This window comes from Mustela nigripes, chromosome 3 (assembly GCF_022355385.1).
Source record: "Mustela nigripes isolate SB6536 chromosome 3, MUSNIG.SB6536, whole genome shotgun sequence".
NCBI classification, from domain to species: Eukaryota; Metazoa; Chordata; class Mammalia; order Carnivora; family Mustelidae; genus Mustela; species Mustela nigripes.
The window spans coordinates 539757-561822 of NC_081559.1; the positions used below are offsets into that span (position 1 = coordinate 539757).

The 22066-nt window shown below is 39.5% G+C and overlaps 1 long non-coding RNA gene across 1 annotated transcript; it reads right to left on the bottom strand.

Moving 5' to 3' along the window:
• Nucleotides 1-8547: 8547 nt before the first annotated feature.
• On the bottom strand, nt 8548-10742 carry LOC132012797 (uncharacterized). The gene is made up of 3 exons (XR_009402759.1): nt 10665-10742; nt 10171-10266; nt 8548-9210 (listed from the first exon to the last, which is right to left on the bottom strand). It is a non-coding gene; the product is annotated as an uncharacterized LOC132012797 (long non-coding RNA).
• Between the last annotated feature and the right edge of the window lie 11324 nt (nt 10743-22066).

A 22066-nucleotide genomic window follows, 5' to 3' on the forward strand; every position in this document is an offset into this window, starting at 1 on the left:
GGATTTCCAGCCCTTTGCAAGTAAAAGAATACAAGTGGCACTGAAGAGGTCAAAATAAAACAAATCTAATTATCGTAGTTCAACATATCAGGATGTCAAAGATGACTTCAGTGATGAATTTTCCTCCTGAAATAGTTGTAAGAAGCTAAGGCAAAAAAATAGGAATTAAATGCTGTATGGAGTCAACACAGCTGGTATTTGTTAACTGTGTTCATGGGTCATATTAAAGTCAGTGGGAAGAAGCAATGGTGGGGAAAGTTCATTTCTTCTTTCCAGATGGCTTCTGGAGCTTCGCCTGTCAGAATTGAGCCTGATGAGGGAATCTGAGCATGCACACTGAGCCCCAAGTTACCGAAGATTTAAGTAAGATGTTCCTGAATAGCCTCGCCCATTCTTGCCATCCATTACGTGAGGAGACTGGGCACCATTTTGGAAAGGATGCAGAAATTAGCATTAAAATACTTCAGTTCCAATCCTGTCTGGGTGGTCTTGGACAAATGCTACTTGTACTAACTTCTTTAGGTTGAGCTTCTTAATTCATAACAGAAAGGAAAAAATAAAACCAATAGAAATATTATAAGCCAAGATAGATAGTGTTTGTAAAATCTACTACTACTAATCATTCCCTAAATCTTAGTAATTGTTACATATACATATATACATATATACATAGTGCATATCAAGGATGAGTCTTTTCTGATCACCTCAAATCCATAACAGCAACTTCTGCTTCTGACAATAACCAAATAGCTGGTTGAAGGGGCAGCCCACCATATATAGTTAAAAAGATGGAGTAAATATGTGAAATAACTGTTTTCCAATTTTCAACAAAAAATTACAAAGCAATAATACCTAACATAAGGAAAATAAATGAGATACATCCCAAAATAGTCAGCTTTTTGCCTAGAGGCCCTTTCTGGTTGTCAGCACAGAGGGGGAGTCCAGTACGAGCATAGCTGTCGTGCTGAGCAGACGAAACAGAGACCGGTGGTTTACACACTCTGAAGAGGCTGGAGTTGGTGGGACACCAGAGTGAAGGAAATTTTGCAGAGAAACAACAGGAAACCTGAGAGTAGCAATTATTGTACCATTGATTGTGCAATTTGCTCCAAGTATTTAAATAATCATATACTATAGGGAAAAATATATTTGAAGAACTTTCTATTAAGGCATCATTGAAATATTTCAGAATGTCCAATCTTCTGATCTTGCTGGATTTGGAACATCTCACATCTCAATATCATACTCCTCACTTCTACACCGACCTTTCAGAAAATCCCAAACCATTGTTATAAAAAGAGACACACAAGAAGAAAAATATACTAACACTCTGAGTCCAAAATATGACTGTATCAATATGGTAATCAGAGTTCAGAGCTTTCTTATGAAAATGCTCAGTCTTCCTCTTCAAGTCTCTTAAAGATACACTTCTGTGAAATAGTACGTAATTTATGAGAATAATGGTCCCAGGATGACTGCTATTGCCGTTGTCTGTTACTAATCTATATAGTCGCAGACCGTGATCTGTTGCCAAAGCTTCTATGTAAGCATTAAAAAATGGAATTTTTCAGCTTAATTGATGTTTACATTTTGATTTTTCTGTTTTTGTATTTGTTTAAAAAATATGAACTACTTCAGGCACACAGAAAAGTAAAAGAACAAAATAAAACAAATTATGTAATGCAGTGATTAAAAGCATGGCCTCAAGAGACGAAATGCGTGGGTTCAAACCCAGTTCAACCTTGATTTGCTGAGTGATTTTGGAAAGCTTACTTAGCCTCCCTGCCTCAGTGTTATTCCGTAAAATGGGAAGAGTGCGGTGCTCTTCTTGTTGGGTGTTAGAATGATGGGTGTAGAGGACAACCGAATCAGTGAGACTTCAGTAAACAGAAGTGATGCAATACAACATCTCCACTCAGTTAAGTCTTTATGTTTAACCACGTTTCCTTTAGATCTCTGTCTCATCTTTTAAGAATTAAAGTATAATCTGTAGTTCCAACTCCCTGGAGTTTTTCTTTCTTTTTTTACTTTTTCGTTCCCCAAAGGTGGCAGATGAGGTTGCTGTTTACCATTCCCACGCCTGTTTTAATCTGTGTGTGTTATGAGACTACAATGAATCTCTATATTGCTTCATATACTAAGCTTTAAACTCCGTACGCATATTCCTCTGTGTAATAAGGGAGGATGCTCAGTTTTCAGCACGTGTGTTTACATAACCTTTGAAAAAGAATTGTGCATATGTGTCTTCTATTGAGCGAAAGTTTGGCCTTTTACGACTTGGTGTATCAGCTTAAAGATCAGATAAATAGAAAACTATGTACTATTTCTCAGATGATATGTTACATCTTTTATCTGCTAAAACATATCCCACAGTTATAAGGCATTAAACTCTAAATACAAAGGTATCTTAAATCACATTGTAGTGACTTGAAATGGCAAAGCATTTGCTTATAAATAATCTTGGACTAATGTAGTTGATTCTTATCTATCTGAAGGAAGGGCCTGAGTTTATTTTTATTTTTTTTTTATTTATGTATTTTAAGATGGGCTTGGTTTCAAATAGTACACATTAGGCAGTGATGAGAAATTGGATTTTGGTTTCTGAAACAAACAAACAAACAAACAATAAAACACTATAATGCTCTGGAGTAACAGCGAGAGAGGAAGGGGTGAGGGTGAGGAGACAGGGCTGGAGGTAGACCTTCCAGGGACACGTCTTCGGAAGATGCGCTCTGTGCTCGTGCTGTTCACGGATGCGGGAGGCAGATAGCGTGGGAATAGGAACAGTGCCTGGGTGGTGCATCCGTTCTACTTGAGGGACCCCGAGGGCTTTCTTGTTCTCGTAGGAGAATGTGCTTCTGTGTTCGTCCACCAAAAGTCGCGCTGTACCATTTCATCACAACAAACATCGTATTTTCAAACCGAGCTCTCCTGGAATCCGTTATACATGGTCTCTTCGTGAGACACATATGGTTTTAGGTTTCACTTCTTATGTAATTCACCTTGAATTCAGATGGCTCTGCTCAGCCACAAACACATACTCTATGGGATCTTACGTGCCAGAAAGTGGTTGCCTAACGAGGTCTTATCAAAACAGTGAAAAGTTCCATCCAAAAGAGACATTATTTTCTCAACCCTATCATATTACATGGTCGTTCAAAATCATCTTAAAATTAGTAATTTTCCCTCCTTCTGGCTCTTCTTAGTTTTTCGCTCTCACTTTGGTATTTTCTGAAAACCATGTTTGGACAAAGACCTGTGCTAGGAATTCAAGTGGCACACACACACACAGACACACACACACACACAGACACACACACACACAGAAACCATATGCACAGCTTAGCCGTGTTCCGAACCTCATTAGAGAATAAGCGCGCGGATGTGAGAACACTTGCAGGGATGACTACAGGGTCAAGAAGGAAGTAAAATTAGTTCAGGAAAAAAGTATGCAGATCAACGATGGAGAGAGAGAAGCTGTGGGAACATGCGTGGGTTTGATCGTGGGAGGCTGCCGAAACCCTCGCTGGCCGTCAGGTGTGAGGAAGAGTAGTGAAAGCAGACCCTGGGGCAACCCAAACACCCCGTCGCAGCTGCAGAAGGCGGCGGGGAATACACGAAGACATTTACTGTTGTGATCTTAGCTAAGAAAAGTGATTTTAATTTTAGAAAAATCCTCCGATTTTAAAATGTTTGAAATGTTCTTTGTGTCTTTGACGTGTCGAGGACGCCATGGGAAGAAGTGGATACGGAGTGTTTCTAAGAGATCTGCGTCTGCTGCTCACTCTTTGTTATTTCTAGTTTTATTACACTGCGGTCGGGCACGCGCTCCTGGTTTCACACTCTTCCTCGCTTCACGGAAGACTCCACGCACACCCTCCTGGCCTCTCCTCCGGTCAGTCAAGCAGGGGCTGGAGATACAATTCCTTCCTGCTCCTCTGCAATTTTTTCACATAATTCTCTCATCATTTTGCATTTTGTTGATTGAGGGAATGAACAAATTATTCATTGAACAGAATAGTAGTGGATATATAATAAACGTATATCCCTGACAAATATATCCATGGCATTTTAGGATTATTTTTGTGCAACCCCCAAATAAGAAGCTTCTGTGTGTTTATAATAACTAGTATATGTCTATTTTATGCTTTTATCTTGAATCCTCATTTAATTATGGAACACTTCTGGAATTGGGCCCAGTGGAAATATCATGAAAATCGTTTAATTTTTACTGCTACCATTAATTTAAAGGTAGATAGCCATTGCCCTTTGTCTTATAATTATAAGTATTCAGTCTGATAAATATAATAGAAACAGCAATGTCTCTAGGCAGGAATATGAAAGTGGTGGTGGTTGAGCATGAAGAGTTAATAATTCTAAAGGGAGTCTAAAAGATTGCTTTCTGCCAAATCAAAACCATGATGACTGCGGGTCAGGAGAGGGCAGCAAAGTGCAGCCGCGTCGGAAATCTGGACTGGACCAAATGGCCCGGGAGGAGATGAAAAGTGTCCCTGAAAGGACCATGGAGGACGGGTGCAGCATGCAGCAACTGGAGAAATCCAGGTCCAAGAAATTCACCGCTGTCTCTGTAGCAGGGGCAGCAGACGATAAAATCAATAAAACGAGAAGTTTGAAAACAACATTGTTCTTGCCCTCCATATCACGCTTTCATCTTTGAAACATTCCCTGCAGTGTAAATAACTAGACAACCCGAGGGAAAGAACACCCAAAGAGGAACTCCCGGGCACCAGGAGAGCCATGATTTCTCTCGGAAAACCCAGCCAAGGGGAAGAGGAGCAAGTCAGACTGACGAGAGGCAGAACCAGCAAGTTTTCCGCCAGGGAAGCAGAGGCCAAGAGCAGAGTCTAAGAAGCAGAAGCAAATGAAAGCAGCAGAAGGCCAGAGTCCGGAGACAGAAACCTCTCCCACAAGAGGCACGGTAGCTTTCAAAGGCTGCTGGGAATGGATTCTGAAGTCCTGGAGAGCATTCCTCCGGATTCAAGACGCTTTGTTATGCCCAGAGTCAAAATGAGACCTACATGACTACCAGATTGGTCTTGTTGGAACTCAAATCTTTTGACATCTCTTTATGGCCACGGGGTGTAGCATGGCGTTGGAAGTTGAGTATATGTATTTATAATCTAGCCATTTTAGTCCCACTGCTTTTTCCTATTTAGTGAACCTACAACAGTTTTATGGTAGTTTCAGTGGTTCATGGGGAGGGATAAGATAGTATAATAAGCTCTCGAGCAATTTTTACTAAAGGAATGTACTATTAGTGCTTACACCAACATAGACGAAATACTTTTTAGTACTCCAGTAGTACTCTATTACTTTGCTCTTGAGTGGTAGTAATTGAGGTGACATTACAGCCAAAATTAACAATTCTTTTGATTGAAATGGCAGGATTCTCTGAGATGGGGTCTTATCCTTAGAGGAAGTAGGTGCCAAAAAGCGTCGTCTACCTTGCAAGTCTGCCAGAAAACTGCCAATGCAGAGACTCTCGAGGATTTCTGCTACATAGCCCCTTTTCCACAAGGACACAGTCAGAAGGCGACTCTACAACATACACACTAGGAGCACTTCCTTACCTATCCCCAAGCTCTCTCCCTTCCTCTTTTGTTAAAGCCCTATAGGCCAAAGAGCAAATTTCTTCCGATGAAATGAAATACTCATCATTTCCTTTTTCCTCATAAACACATTTTTCCTTTGGCCTTACACAACTTACCTTCTTGATTATTTGAGTCACATTCCACGCTTTCTAATTATTATTATATTTCTTTACAGTTTTCTGTCTTTTTTAAAAAAAAATTATTTATTTATTTGACAGACACACAGCTAGAGAGGGGGCACAAGCAGGGGGAGTGGGAGAGGGAGAAGCAGGCTTCCCGCTGAGCAGGGAGCCTGATGTGGGGGTGGATCCCAGGACCCTGAGATCATGACCTGAGCCCAAGCCAGATGCTCAATGATTGAGCCACCCAGGTGCCCCTACACATTTCTATCTTAAATTTAATCAATGTGTATTATGTCCAGTAAAACAGCACTTCTAAATCTTACTGGTATAAAGATCAACAATCAACATTGGTTGATGAGGAAAATTAATCATTGAAGATAAGCTTCACCTGACTCCTTGGTCACTGATAAAACAGGCCTGATTATATTCTAGTATCTTGATTGAAAAATTTATCTGAGCAATATTAGCCACCCCCGTAGCAAAAACAAATTTTCTGAGGTCTGATTTCATCTCTGTATTCTACAAGCATATCACAGTATAGTATAGGATCACCAGTTTCTCTAGGGAAATTTTGTTTTCTTTTTGTCTGTTGTAACATAAAATTCTGAGATTTCTAAAAAGTAACAGTATATAACAAAACTTGTTTCTAATATTTTTATTTCAACCAAGTCTGCAATGCTTTTAGTAATTATCTGGATAATGGCCATGCAATTAAGGGCTTTAAATGACAAAACCAAATGCTGTATGTTGTTTCAAAACAGGAATTTTAATTTTAATAGCAATACATTTATAAATGTATGTTTAAGCATGAAATGTTCAATCATAATAGCCCTACAATTTAGTTGGTAAATTAAAGATATATATATATATACTCTAAAAATAATTCTTACAATTTCCACTTCCAATACCTAAACACTAAAAAAAATATTTGCAACTGGAATGAAAATCGTGTATGCTTGATGTCTAAGCTTTCTATAGAGCATCGCACAGTAAATTCATATTTTCTGTTAATTTCAGAACTGTATTTTTAATATTGCAAAATAACTTTCAATGAAAGTTAAATATTGACCTGAAGAAAAATTATATTCATCTTAAGTTTCTTTTCATTCACAACTTTCATAGTAAATTTTAATTTTTTCTGTTACGAGGAGAAAAGGGGTACATGTTAGAGACGTCGTGTTGATCTTAGAAACGCATTCCCGTTCACTACAATGTGCATTATTTTTAGAGTTTTGATTTGGCAAGACTTATTGGTATTTTTTTCAAAAGCAGAATTCATTTAGGCTGTGCATCCGGACACCACCACCTCCATTTAGAGAAGACACGGACAAGTGGCCAGGGAAGGGTGCTTCCCATGCGCACTGGACCGGATGGCAGAGGTCCCGAAGCAGCAGCACTGGCCCAGCGGCTTGAAGCTGCCCCGGACGATTGGATCCACAGGAATTCTATGTTCCTTTGGGAAAGGGCACAGTTCTCTGAGAACTGAAGGGAAATTTCGGTGGTACTCGGGAGGAGAAACAGACACACGGTAGTAAACCTAATAGCCCGTTATTTGGCAGTAATAGGAACTCTACTTTGAAAACAAAGTACAACCACTGCTAACTAGTGTGGTGTTACGTACTGAAGAGCGCAGAAGCAAGTAAGAGAAGAGTGACTTGGAATCGTGTGAAAGCACAGTATTCATGGCATAAAGTGAATCACAAAATATAGAGGATTCAATTTATATTTATATTTATATTTATATTTATTTCAATTTATATTTATTCAATTTATTTATTCAATTTATTTAGTTTTTTGGAGAGATGTAAGCAGGCGTGTGTGTGCGCGTGCACACACACACACACACACACACACAGACACACACTTCCTTTCACAATGGAAATATTGCCCCTGTATTTAGTACCCAGTTTTATCCCATTGTTTTTGAAGACCAGGATGTGATTCATCCTAAAAATAGCTTTCGCCCTTATAAAGTGTCTGAATAAAAATAGTTTGTTGTTGTAGTGTTCAGGAAAGTCTAAAGACCTTGTGTGTGTGTGTGTGTGTGTGTGTGTGTGTGTGTGTGTTTTAAACTTAGCAACCTCGTAACACTGCTGAAGAATCACCAGGGAACAGGGTACTATATGGAGAAGAATTATTTAATAGCTTGACATATTAAGGACATGAAAATATATTGGTGTTTAACTTATGATATCTGATTTAAATATTAGTCTTTTCTATTAATAATGGAACACAGTTTGCTTCATTTTATGTAATACTTTTCAATAATAAGCTGGTCAGATTTTAAATAAAGTTCTAAATCTTCACATTGTTTTCTCTTTTCGTGAATGCTACATTTTGTGTGTTTTAGACACACAGTAACCCATGGGGGAACGTGTCCACATTTAATGCTCCCCCTGTTATTATATGTTGTTTGATTTTGCAATGATTATTTACTTTCAATAATTTTCAAGTATAAAAGAAAAAAGACTTTATGCGGAAGGGGGGAGAAATGAGAAACCGCTCGTGTTTGTGAGTACTTGGTTTTGGGTTGTTTTACTTTTTTGTTTTGTTTTAAATGAAACTGTACCTAATTTTACATTACTGCAACAGAGGGTTTTTTGAGCTTTTTTTCACCAAAGGCCTGAATGAAGTTAGTTGCAATATCTATGTGGTAGGTGTTTTTAAAAAGCTTCTCACCTCAGTCTAATAATCAGGATTTATCTAAAAAAGACTCTACTCTGTAGAGCAAATAAGAGCTTCAATGTCATTACGATCTGAGGGTGTTGACAATGAGGCACATCTTATTTTCAATATTTAAAGTTTATTTATTTATTTATTTGGCAGACAGAGATCACTAGCAGGCAGAGAGACAGGCAGAGAGAGAGGGGAAAGCAGGTTCCCCACCGAGCAGAGAGCCCGATGCGGGGCTTGATCCCAGGACTCTGGGATCATGACCCGAGCTGAAAGCAGAGGCTTCAACCCACTGAGCCACCCAGGCGCGCCTTATTTTCAATATTTAGAAGAACAGATCACTGTAGTAGGTTTTTGTACTGAAGTGCAGCCATTCCTTCAGTCTCGTTCAGAATTCATTCAAGTGATTTAAGATGACTACGCACTGATGGTGATGCAGTGAGTCGTGCTTGTGGGTGACGACCCAGTTCGAGAGCAAACGGAATATTAATTGAAACAGTAAACATTTTTGAGACTAAACTTCTTGAAAGACTTTTATAATCAAACCAGTTCGTACTCCTCCGTTTTTGGTTTGGTTATTTTTTTTTTTCCTCTTTCACAGGGAAGTTTTCTTTCATTTATTTCCTACTAGAGTAATTCAGTGTTCAAAAGCAGGAAGCAAGCATTAGGAGTGGGCCAGGCTCTGTTATATATTAAAAGAACTGAGTTTTTCTTGTCACTCTATCTTTGCAAATGGTGATGAATATTCATTAAGCGAGGGAAAGATTTGCCAGCTGTGAATCTTTGCAAAGTGTCCCAGTGCTCTAAACCAAAAAGAAAACAAAAGTTATAAAGCCTCTATTTCTGTGTGTCATAAAGGTTGAGGAAAACAAGACAAAGGATTCTCAGAGGAAATACATTCTGTTTCACACAATTTACAGGAATATATACACTTTTTTTGAGTAAAATTATGATGTTCAGTTTTTTTTTCCAACATCATCTTTAAAAGACAGAAAGCAAAGAATATCTCCCAATTATACTAGCCTTTAAGTTTATTTCCCTTCTGCTGTCCTATAAGGGATCTACCTTTTTGTTTTGTTTTGTTTTTAATAAAGTGTGAGACTTTTTGAAGTAGCAACACTTTATATTTAGTCAGTATGAATGAGGATGGAGCATTTTTGCTCTAAAAGACCCAGATCTTCCCTGTAAAGATCTGTGTTAAGTTCTTGAATATTAAAATACTTGAGTTAATTCTGTGTTTTTTTGTGATGTAATGGTGACCACACTTAAACTGAAAAGAAATATGCTCCGTTGTGTTAGAAAATGTTACCTGTATTAACTGAGTCGTACTGTATTTTCAGTTTTTATATTTCTTTAGATAAGGGTGCTTCTACATTTTAATGTAAAAAAGCAATGTAAAAATGTAAAAAGCAAAATTTGAAAGTTTTACTTTCACTTTTCTCCATACTTCAGAATGAGAGTTAATAATTACTTAAAATTGATATTGATTTGTGTTAAATGGACCATGCTATTCACTTTAAGTTATAATTAGGAATAGTGAAAATATTATTTTGTTCCCCAAATATTTAATTATTTTTTATTAAAAGGCTTTCCTCTGCATCAGGGAACAAAAAGAAGAGTTTCCCACCAGCCGAAATCAGTTTGCTGATTACTTGGAACCATCTGGTTATGAGAAGAGGAAGAGATTCAAAGTGAAAGAAATAGCACATTTATATCACCACCCTGGGCCATTGTCTTCGGCCATTTGCACTTAAGATGCTTACATGAGCAGGCAGTGTCTGTCTTCCCAAACCACTGCTGTGCAACGATTATCCTCGACAACCTGCTCCGTCTTCACTGGAATATAACTGACATATAATCTTGAGGAAATAAGATGTACGTGAGTTGATTCAATGACATATTGTGTGATTCCCATGGAGCATGAACTAACACTCTCTGACTTTACATAATTATCATTTCTTTTTCGTGGCGGGAACAATTAAGTTCCAGTCTCTTACCAGCTTTAAAGTCTATAATGTAGTGGGGTTATGTGCAATCACCGCGCTGTACGCGAGAGCTCCAGCCTTGCATGTTTGTGCCCTTGCTCAGCCCCTCAACCCCCCCAACCCCAGAGCTCCGAAGCTACCACTCTACTCCCCACGCTCATGAGTTTGGCTTTGATAAACAGCTCGATCCTAACAGGATCTCTGACTCCTAGTACTTTTGTGGGAATTTCAAGTGCCAATATCCTCTCTTCATGAAAATGAAAACTACATACCTTTTCCAAGAAGGTGGAAAACTCCTGCTTCTAAATGGTGCCTCGTGTTCTAAAACGATACCATTACATGCTTCTTCGGCTATGAAACCATCATCATACAATCAGGTCAAAGGGTTTTGAGTCGTACTTACAAACTTTTTACTACTATAGGGTAGTTGGAAGACACTACTGGTAAATTGTTTTAGTTCCCTATAATGTACTTGCATCTGTGCATAAAGATGTAGAGGAAATATTTTTAATGTAATACAGGTATATAGAAAATGCCGTATCTTGTAATGTATATTTCATATGTAACTGAATTTTCAAATCTAGATCACTTTTTTGGAATAATCTCCCTAACTGCCCCTGCTTGTTTGGCTGCCTTAGAGCTGCCTTCTAAATGTGACTTCCCCAAGGAGACCTCACTGATCCTTCTGCTTCTTTTCCTAGGCTAGGTGAGATATGACATAGTTCTCCTTCTATAACATGACACAATTTTAATTGTGTTTTTGAGTTATGTACTACCTTGCCACAAATGTATGGCAAGTTTCATGATGGTGCACATATATAATTTCTATCATCTAAGTCATACTGTATCCTCAGCACCTAGCAAGTTAACTGATATGAAGTACTCAAGCTTTTGTTGAGTCAATAAATAATTAATTAAGTCATTACCCTGACCATTGGAATAATTCAATCTGTCATACTAATTTTTAATTTCACACTAAACACCTGTTTCTTGACTGGCACGTGGTGGTAAGTGGCCTCCAATAGCTGGTGAGACAGAAAATGATAAGTAGATGATTGTGGCAATGTCAACACACTAGAATAACCTCACAGACCCTCAAACAAATAAATGTTCCGTATGACCACCACCCATCGTTAGTGTTTTCATTGTTTAATTCATCTGTTCAAGCCATATTTATTGAGCATCTATCTCTAGGCACTGGAGAGGTAGCAGTCGGCAAGACAGAAAAAAGCCCTGAGCTTATGGTGCCTACATGTTAATGGAAACAAACAAACCATTAATACGTAAGCGGATAAGTGAAAAGATGCAGATAATTGAAGAAAACAAAGCAAACAGACCGATAGGGTGAGGAGTACTAAATGGAGAAGAAGGAGAAGATACGCCACAGAGAGTGCTGTAGAAGACTGCTCTGAGAAAATGACATTGGTCCTAATTCAGGAGAAGTCAGTCAATAAATTGGTTTTATCTGAAAAAGCCCACTTTTTTCCCTAAAGTCTTTAATAAAATGATTAACTTCATGAAACACACCTGAATGATATACTTTAATTATTCATTCATTTAGTCCCCAGTTTATGGTTTTTCAAATAGAACCTTGAGAGTAATACATTATAAATTAAAAAGTTTAAATTAACTTACAAATTAAATTAGGCAAATAATTTCTTTTTTTTTTCAAGATCTTAGCAGGGAATTTGAGAGATCTTCTTGGCATTACTTCAAAATTTGATACAGACGCAAAGTAAGATCTATAAACCACAGTAGATTTAAACCCCCTCTCACGTAAAGCACAGATACTGTTATCAGGCTTCTTGACCGATTTTGTGTTAGTATTCCCTTGACAACCATATTATTAACCAGAGGAAAATAGTTTTCCTTAAATACCGTTGGGAATAAGGATGCTGTCCTGGAGTTTGCTTTGTGTGATGGTCGTGTGCAAAGAAGAAGACCAAGGGACAGTTTGATTCAGTTTAGCAATTGCTACAAGTGAGAGATTTTAATATGGAGCTGTAGAATGAATGGTATCTAAGGAACTTCTCAGATTGCCTAACTTACAGAACTGAATGGGGTAGTGTGTACCATATCGGTTTGTCTAATTGTAATTTTCAGTAAAAAATCCAATATTAGCACTTTTTTTTTAAAGAATTCTATTTATCTCTTCATTTGACAGAGAGATAGAGAGACACGAGTAGGCAGAGAGGCAGGCAGAGAGAGAGAGGGAAGCAGGCTCCCCGCTGAGCAGAGAGCCGGATGCGGGACTCGATCCCAGGACCCCGAGATCATGACCCGAGCCAAAGGCACATGCTTAAGCAGCTGAGCCACCCAGGCGCCCCTATTAGCATGTTTCAATTCTGTCAGTCTATATTTAGCAGAAATGGTTTTTATAAGAATATTATCACCTTTTAAAGTTCTTATTTATACTCAAGAAAAATTGCAATTCAAAAATTGTGTCATTATTGCAACACAAGGGAGAAAGCAGCATTATTTGATGAAGTTAAGAGTTAAGCATAAAACCACATCTCTTACCTTCACAATGAGAAAAAAGATCCTGGAATGATTTTATGTGGTTATTTATTTCATTCATATCTGTATTTTCGAGAACTAAATTCCTCAGACCTTGTCAGGGAACAAAAGGGCATCTTCCTCTTTTCCTCTTCCGCTTGTCTTAATATTTAGTTACATTCACCCTTGGAATGTTTAAAATTAGACATTCTCACAGTCTTTCTTGGCATTTCAATGCTCCATGTGAAAATATCAACAGGAGTTATCTGTTTTTAGTTTATCTGCTCTTTGTTTTGATATTTGTGAAATCTCTTTTCTCCCATTATTTAAAAATTCATAAAATATAAACATGAATGTATTTAAGTTGTGTCTGTGTTACATTGTGTATTTTGTTTTGCTTTGTTGGTAGGGATTGGATTGCAGTCAGAAATACAGTTTCTCATCCTGTTTTTATTTTCTGGTTTGTGTGTGTTTAAATGGTAAACATTTTTTGTTGTTGTTGTTTTTCTGCTGCAGACCTCTGCAGGCTTCTGGAACCACAGGAGGGGCACGGAGTGTCCCTTGTCACGTTGCACAAAGTCAGTACTGTGTTTCAGCTAGTAGCACAGGCTGCAGGGGCAGGGGACCTCCATCCAGATCCGGGATCTCTTTATCTCTGAAAACTTCTAGAAACTACTTAACAACCCTGCACCTTCTTTCACTCATTGATGAGATGAAGATCGTGATGTGCTCACTTCGCAACACCGTTGTGAGGACCCGCACTGATGTGCGCAGAGTGCTTTGAAGAGTCCTGGTAGGTGGAAGCAGCACTGAGAGCAGGAGATCTGCTCCCAACGTCACTCCCACTCCCTCCACCTGCGGGAAGACGGGGGCGTAGACCTCATCACCTCCTTGGGCTGTTGAGCCCCTGGGTACTGTAAGAACAAGCGAAGGAATGAAATTGTAAAAACGGAGAAATCGTGAAGAAAATATTGGAGGGTGCTTAGAAGCACCTGACAGAACGCAGTCAGTAAATGTGTTCAGTTAACTTTATCTTTTCCTTCGTCCATAGATTTATAGTTTACTTTTTTTAATTGAGGCAGACTGGTCATTGTCGTCGTTACTATAATGATATAACGATACAATGCCTGTGTGTGTTGCAACGTGATCGCCACAATAAGTCTAGATAATATCTGTCATCATACATTGTTAAAGTCTTTTATAACTATAACAGTATATAGATTAATTTTGATTAATTTACTTTTTAACTTAAAAGCACAGGGCCGAATGGCAAACGTGTGGCCAGGAAGTTTGATCTTTTGTCAGTCTTCCGGAAAGGTCCCTCAGCTTTATGGATCCAAGATTTATTAATATGTTCAATGTTTGTAACCAGTCACATCTGGAAAGAATGCTCGTTCTGTCGTTTCCTAATTATGTGATCTTGGGAAAGTCACAAAAGTTCTGTGAATCTCAATTTCCTCATCTGCAAAATGGAGCCACAGTGACTGGTGAGAATTTGTTGTGGTGGTTAAAATAACTGATTTTGGAAAACTTAGCACCCTGTCAAGCAGATAGGGTAGCATTAAACCAATGGCATTAGGTGTTTCTAATCTTCCCTAAGTCAGAATTACACTTGGTTGACTTCGGCCACGGTTCTTGGTTTGATGTGACCGAGGCTCGTCGCTGTCAAGTCAAGTGAGGTAACACGCACAGGAAAACACTGTGGCACAACACGCACGATGCACACGTTATAATTTCGAAATCTGCATCAGTAGCTTCTCCACTATGGCTGTTCTCATGGCTGACCTTAGATCATCTGTTTCCCTTTCAATGCTCTCTTGCTGCTCCTTCTCCTCAATGACCAGCCGTCACCCTTCCAGGCTCTTGGGCACAATTTCAGTCTTCCCCATCTCACTCTTCATAATCAAAATCTTGCAAAATAGTCTTCTGTATTCCTCTGAGAAAAATATTTACTTCATTTGTCCTCTTTTATCTACCCTAGTAGGATAATCCCTAGTGAAAGTTTTAGTCACATCATGTCATTTTCTTTCACATCAATGCTTCTCTGTTTGTGATAAAACTCCTCCACCTAACGTCAGAGTCTTAGTCTTCTAGAACCTCCGAGCTCATGGCTGAGGACCCCGAGGGCCTCGGATTCTTTCTGATCCTTGTGCCTTTGCTCTTTCTCTCTACTTCAGCACATACTCTCCCTTTTCTTCAATTTCTGTTAATAAATTGAATAATTTTAAGAATCATTGGGGTTATTGACCATTTTGAACAGTAACAAATGATTTAATATGACTTTAATTTGTATCGTTGAACTAATAATACTGTTTGGAAAATCGAGCCATATAAAGTTCATCAATTTGTATTTGTTCAAATCTAGTAATTTCTTTAAAAATTCTTAATCTTTATATGAGACATAGTCATGATACCATCATTTAAATATTCCCTAGAGATTGTCACCTACTACAAATATACACAGATGTATTTGTAAAGATATAATCATCATCATTTTAAGCAGAAAATTATTATATTATTTTAATACACGTAAGAAGCCACGTCTACAAAAGGAGAGGTTTTTGTAGCTGCGCCTGTGTTTGTGTCACTCACTGCACGGACAGTGGCTGGGAAAGTACAGCCCAGTCTGTGAGCTATTGGCAGTGGTTCCAGTTTGACGAAACAAGAAGGGGGCGTGTGGGAAAGGAACGGTCTCAGAGAAGTTAGTCCAGTGGCATTTGTCATCTTTGTTAACCTTAATTTTCGCTCTAACAAATGCATAAACTTACGACATTCTGAGTTGGATAGAATTCAGCTATTTTAGAGGAAAGAAATGATGGCTCTTGTCCTCAAGCCAAGATACCGGCGCACCGACGCTGGCTCGCCAAGCCTGAGTCCACAAACTGCCTTATATTTATTTTCTTCGTGTTGGCTGTTTATCAGGAAGTGATTTCAGTAAAGAGCTGTAATTTGTTTATTAAGGAGACTCTCAAGACTCGGAAGATGGTCCATATGCTGTATTCAAAACTGCTTTCAAAATCTGTACGTGCAGACATCCATTGCATTTCATTTGACTGACTTTTTTTTTAATCATTTGGAGAAATGAGGTCATAGTGAAATGGGTGTATTTGCTTCTTAATCTCTTTGCTTTCAGTTCTGAAACATCTTACTGATCTAGTACAATACCTAAGAGCAAAGGAGATATATATGTGTGTGTGTGTTTACATATAAATTCTTTTAGTCTTAGTTATTTGAGAGAGAGACAGGGCAGAGGAAGAGAGAGAAGCCGATCCCCCCCGGAGCCAGCAGCTCAGTCCGAGGGCCCTGAGATCACGAGTGTAACCAGCCGAGCCACCCATGTGCCCTGATATGTGTGTTTTTAAAAACAATTTTTCTTCGGGGTAAATCCAATGACAATACAGAACACAGACCACAGTGCCAGGCATCCTTAAGAACAAAATCCAATATAAAGTTTGTTTGAATAAACCAAAGGCAAATCTTGACTGAGAGGATTTTGAGAGTTGTAGATCCAAAATTGCTCTCCCAAAAGTTGTTTGTAGCAAACACTAAAACATCGGAACAATAGGGAAGTTTTCTGTTGCTTTAACCCTTTATCTCCATTCCAAATACTAAGCAAAATAGCCAGATTTTGAGAGGTAATTAAGTCCTTAACATATCCTGTTTTATTTTAGAATTTTTTCAACTTTTTTTTTTTTTTTTAATTTGGGGCCTCAAAAGTACTCTTAATTATTGCCTTGGAATTATTTCATTTCTGATCTCATTTTCTCTGTCTTTCTCTCCCTCCTGCGCTTTGGGCTCTAAAACTTTTGGATAATGATAGGTCCCTCAGAGGATCTGATGAATATTATAAACTCTGTCTCCATTAAAATATACTAGGAATCCTTTCGTGTGCTGAAGCTCACTCCTGACGACACGTTAGGAACACTTTGGCTGTGTCACTGTCCTTTCTCCTCTGCGCACCTAGATGCGTAGTAGTAGACGAAATAATGTCAGCTTTATGGCGAAAGGGCGCGATGGTCATGTTCTTGGGAACTGACTTGACATCCGTGCTTTTTTGAAGGTCTTCTGTAGTACGGCTCTGGACTGCGTTTTACATACATATTCACGCTGTCATGAAATACAGTTTGGGGGCAAAGACTAGGATAAAGCCTTTTCCTTTTTCCATATTTCTTTTCTCTTTTTTTTTATTTTTTTATTTATTTTTTTTATTTAGTTGAGACAGAGAGAGAGAGCATACACTGGGAGAGGGTCACAGAGAGGGAGAAGCAGACTCCCTGTGAGACCCCATCCTGGGACCTGAGCAGAAGGCAGACACTTCACTGACTGAGCCACCCAGGCACCTCTCTTTTTCCATATTTCTAATGCAGTTTACTGAATTTGTGAAACTGGCACTTTACGTTGGACAATCTGGCAGTGTACTACCTAAATAGTATTTTCCCAATCTCTCCTATATACCTTTTATAATTTTCTATTCACTTATTTATTAACTATTTTAGCTACTAAATTCTCTAATATCTTTTTTTTTCATGATACATAGCATACTGAATTCTCTTCTCATCTACAATTTATTATGGGAATTTTTCATGATGTGTTTTTAGTAACACATCATTTATTTAGAAATCTCTTGGACATTAGAGACCTAATAGTGAAAATCTCTAAGCGCCGTGATGTGCGTGTGGCGTCTGTGCTTACTCACTACGAGCTGCTCCTCTGCCGCACTACAGGACTTGGATAGATAGTTACTGAATGAATGAGTGAATTTTAAAAAATCATAGTTATAAGTAGGCAGAATATTACAATTGCCATTGAATAGAAGTTGTTTACACAAGTTCCCAGTAAACTTCAGTGTCCCCGAATATACTCTTTACCCTTGCAAGGAAGTCAAACAGATGATTGAAACGCCCACAACATCTTGCACAAAATTTCATCACTAAAGCCGTAGAATTTATTCTCTCAGGCCAACACATGCCTCTTGGGGGATATTTATTCCTTGTAACACAATTGTAACATGCTTATAGTCGTTTTTTTTTAATACTTTATTTATTTATTTGACAGAGATCACAAGGAGGCAGAGAGGCAGGCAGAGAGAGAGGAGGAAGCAGGCTCCCTGCTGAGCAAAGAGCCCAATGCGGGGCTCGATCCCAGGACCCCGAGATCATGACCTGAGCCGAAGGCAGAGGCTTTAACCCACTGAGCCACCCAGGCGCCCCACATGCTTGAAGCCAGGTCATATTTATGTTTTGGTTCATTTCAGAGATAGAGTTTGGTGATTCATCAGTTGCGTGGAACACCCAGTGCTCCTCACATCACGTGCCCTTCCTGATGCCCGTCACCCAGTCACTCTCCCCCCCCCAACTCCCCTCCAGCAAGCCTCAGTTTGTTTTCTGGAGCTCAGTGGCTCTTATGGTTTGCCTCCCTCTTCAGTTTCATCTTACTTTATTTTTCCTTCCCAAAGCATATTTTTAAAATGTATTTATTTGGGAGAGAGAGAGTGTGTATGCTCTGGGGGGTGGGGCAGAGGGAGAAAGGGGATCCCAAGCATCCGCCCCACTCATTGTGGAACTCAACATAGGGCTTCTCATGACCCTGATCAGGACCTGACCTCAAGTCAAGTGGGGGTCACTTAACTAGCTGAGCCACCCAGATGCTCCAAGCTAAATCACATTTTAAAAAATTATGTACGGATTGATTGTAATTTGTAAACTTGGGAAAAGTTGGAGAAGCCATAACCACGAAGGCCTAAAGCCCTGAGACTGAGGAGCCGACCTACAGCGAGAGACGGATTCGTACTGAGGGCCTCACCCACGCCGGTGAGGTGGCGTGCAGATTGTATGTGTGATTGTCGTCTTTAGAAACATGGAGGTGTTTGGGGGCATCTTGCTGGCTCAGTTGGATAAATGTCCAACTCTCAACAACTCCCTCTCAGGTCATGAGCTCAGGGTTGTGACATCAAGCCCCAAGCCAGGCTCGGTGCTGGGCGTGGACCTGCTTGAGATTTCCTTCTCCCTTTGTCCTCCTCCTGCCCACACTCACTTGCTTAAAAAAAAAAAAAAGGTGTTTAAATAAATGATTTCTTTTAAATAGTTAAAATTACATTAGATTTTACCAAAATTTCAAACTAGTGTAAATTATTATTACAGTGACTACTATAACTTTAAGCTAAAAGGAGATATGAAATAAATTTAAATGGATATTTGAATGAAATTTTGGCATGTAAACACAAATGCATAAATTTAGATTATTGTAAATTTATTATATTAGGGATGGAGGCTCAGATGAGTACAACAGTGTAGTGAAGAACACGGAGACCAAACTCCGTCACTATGCTAGTGTGACCACTGATACAATCACTATGTGAGCTTGAGTCCTTTGGGAGAAGGAAAGATAACAATGACTTGCCTGAAGGAGTGAGGAAAAGCCATGGATGAGATACATTTGAACCGGCACCCGATGATGGTGGAAGATTGCCAAGAGAAGGACGTGGGGTGGGGCATTCAGGGCGCCATGTTCCGGAAGCGTGCCGTGTGTTGAGAGAAGGAGGAGGTCAGCGCGCTTGGCTCCAAACCGTGGAGAAGGGAGGAAAAGAAGAGTAGAGAAATGAGTCGCACCTCGGTTACAAGAGACATATGTTCTGTGTGCAAGATTTTGAGCTTTATAGCATAGGTAATGGTAAGGCAAGGTCTTAGGAGGGAAAATGAAATGGTCTAATTTGTTCCAGGTAAAAAATATTAATAGTTGGGAGAAGCATGTGGATAGATGCCCAAAGCAAGGAGGGATCCACAGAAGGAAGCCAGATACGAGAAAGAAAGGACGCTCCAACTGGACGATTTTAAGAAACTGAACTAAGGCAATGGAAGAGGAAAACAGAAATGACATTCCTGCGACATCGGTGAAAACAAATTAACAGGTCCTGGAGAATGATTGAGCATAGATGGCCAGTAAAAGGGAGTATGTTCAAGGACTTTTAAAATGTGAGCTTCAGCAAAGACAGAATGTGACAATGGTCATTAAATCTAGAATGCTGGGGAAGGATTAACAAGATAAGTGAGTAGCTCATCTTTGGACACGTTGGTGTGAGATGATCCTGGAGTATTAGTTTGATATTTCCAAAGCCAAGTTCCCCCCCTTCTCTTTCTGTTTCTTCAACATAAACGTGATAGTTGAAGACATAACATTGACTGGGACCACCCGGAGAGAGTGTGATTGGAGGAGGCAGTGAAGGCACCCCGTAAATTAGTTGCATTCGAGAGATGGTGAGAAGAAGACAGTAAAGGTGACAGAGAAAAAAGCAGACCATAAAAGTAGGGAAACAACAAAAAGTCGTCTTGGAAGGTAAATAGTATAGCAAATGCTGCGGAGGCTGAGGAGTAACACGGTGCTTTGATAAGAGAAGTTAAGTGTGAAAATTTTTAATTATTCATTTATTCGATAAGAGTTTCTGGAGTTCTTCCATGTGCTTGGGCTTGGGACTCAAATGTCAACACTACATATCACAATGTACGTACATCACTATGAAATAAGGAGACTTTTACACCATCAATAATTTAGCCCAAAAGTACTCCATTCAGAGTAGACCATCCCGGTTATTAGGCGTTCATTGCAGCCTTGTCCCTAACAAGAGTAACTCATTATATGGCATCTACGAATCAAAGACTTGAAGCCAGTGGGGATTTCGATCAAAATGGTTCCTAAGTGCAGCTGACCTGGAGCGACAAGTCAGTAAAAGTCCTCCCAGCCATCCCAGCACACCCACGACCAAGGGCCAGCCACACGTCGTTATCTGACATTCTGGGTACAGTGAAGAGCATGTAAGTGAGATTTTTTACTTCTCAGTTAGAAACACAAACATTCCCTGCATTTCTAACTATTAACCTTTTTTGGGGCAGAGGGAGAGTGCGCGCACGTGTGAGCCACAGGGGAAAGGCCAGGGGGAGAGAGAACCTTCAGCAGGCTCCACGGCGGGCAGAGCCCAGCCGGGGCTTGACCACCTGACACTGGGATGATGACCTGACCCGAAACCAGAGTCAGAGGCGTAAGCGACTGAACCACCAGGCCCCCCTAACTGTTCATCTTTAAAATGAATGACCCGTCCCGCTGCGAGCACTGTGGAAGTCTGGACCCAGATGGGTCCTTCACTGTCCACTGACAGCCACGTGGCTCCTCGACAAACGCATTAATTGCTTCAAATCCTTCACAGGCAAACCAGGAACTCCAATACCTGCCTTGCCGAGTTATGAATTAAGAGGAAACAAGCGAATATGAAAGAAATAATTAAGAGTTTGGCAGATGAAGTTTTGATAAATAACAATTATTAATCTAGGAAGGTGTCTAGCAAAATGTGTAACACATCGTAGCTCATGTCGTGGACACAATGTGTTCATGACTTTGGTGTCATCGACAATCAAAGCATCAGTTAGTCATGTAAGTTTTGGAGCTATGTCATCTTTTTTTTACTTTTGACATGAGAGAGAACAATATCTAATTAATCAAATGATTGGCTGTTATCATTTACTACTTACTAAGTGTCCTTTCCTTGTACAGTTGCATAAGTTAGAGACGATAATGATTCTACGAACACTTTCTTAGCTGCTGCTTCTCTGAACTACAATAAATCTTGGAATGTCTTAGAGATCTTGGGTACTTATGAAAGCTTTCATTTATTTTGATAAAAAGGAAACTAAGAAATCTTTTCCTCTTATGGGTTAACGTTTGTGTTTCAATCATTGTCCCTGCTGCTCTTTCGTCAGTAAAAAAAAGAAACTAATAATAATCATATTTAACAGTGAAATGATCCAGGTCTTATCCTCTAGAAATCTAACTGCCTTTTTACTCAGGATTCTCAAATTCTAAGTGCCTGCAGCCATATTTGGCCGACTTACTTAAATTTCCTAAGCCTGTTGGCTGCTGATTTCCCCACTTATTTAACAACGTAGCTCCACGGCCAGCCTGGGCAGCTGCCCACCGCCCCGGGAGTGTTGTTTGCATGTGTGCGTTTCCTGGTACCTAGCGAACGTTAATGCTGGTCCGCCGTACGTTTTGTCATGTTGGCTCCCTCCGTGCTCACATATTACCTCTTCTTTTAGTATGTAAGCTAAGCTTGACTGAATGGTTGTATAAGCGGGGAGCCTGTGTGTCCTGTCGGGGTTCCGGAGAACGGAATGATACCAGAATTCTGAGC